Here is a 1,027-nt window from a genome sequence, read left to right as displayed (position 1 = left end):
CTCCTCCTCCTCCTCCTCCTCCTTCTTCTTCCTTTATTTTTTGTGGAACTGGGGATTGAACTCAGGCCCTTGCACTTGCCAGGGAAGTGCTTATTCTACTGAGTCATCTCCCCGGCCCCTTGAATTTCTTTAATGTCACCTGTCACTCATTGGTTGGTCAGAAGATTGTTATTTAATTTCCATGTGTTTGTGGAGCTTGATTTTTCTTTTGTTGTTAATTTCCAATTTCACTTCACTATGGTCAGAAGATATATATGAGATAATTTCAGTTCTTTTCATTCACTTAAGCTTGTTATATGGGCTAGTATATTCTCTATTTTAGAGAATTTTTCATTTGCCATTGAGAATAATATGTATTTTGATGTTTTGGGTGGAATACTTGGTAAACATGTACTAACTCCATTTGTTCACAGGTTTATTCAGTTCTTATATTTCATGCTGATTGATCTATCTCATTTTGGCAATGGGCTATTAAGTTCTCCTATTACAATTGTGTTATTGCTTATTTGATTATTCATGTCTATTAATGCTTGTATTATATTGTGGGTGCTCCCATATTTGATATACACATTTAAGATCATTATCTTCTCCTCTTTATATGATCTTCATTTCTTCTGATCATTCTTTTTTTCTTTCTTTTTTTTTTTTTTTTTTTTTTTTTTGGCTGACCCGGGGATTGAACTCAGATCTTTGCGTTTGCCAGTCAAGCGCTTATCCTACTGAACCATCTCTCCGGCCCATGATCATTCTTGTTTTGATGTTCACATTCTCTATCAACAGTATAACTACCACTATTTCTTATAGTTTCACATTGCATGATATACGGTTTTCCATTTTTTTGCCTTCTAGTCTATGAAATTCTTCTTGAGGTAATTTTATTTTTATATGTAGAATATTGTTCGATATTGTCTTTTTTTTCAGTACCAGGGATTGAACTCAGGAACCTACACTTGCCAGGCAAGCACTTAGGATATTGTCTCTTGATCCATTCTGCCTATGTTTTTGGGTTTTTTTTTTTTTTTTTTTT

This window comes from Octodon degus, unplaced genomic scaffold, assembly GCF_000260255.1.
Source record: "Octodon degus isolate 3935 unplaced genomic scaffold, OctDeg1.0 scaffold00211, whole genome shotgun sequence".
Taxonomy (NCBI): domain Eukaryota; kingdom Metazoa; phylum Chordata; class Mammalia; order Rodentia; family Octodontidae; genus Octodon; species Octodon degus.
The sequence above is the reverse complement of the archived record's forward strand: the minus strand, read 5'-3'. Positions refer to the sequence as shown.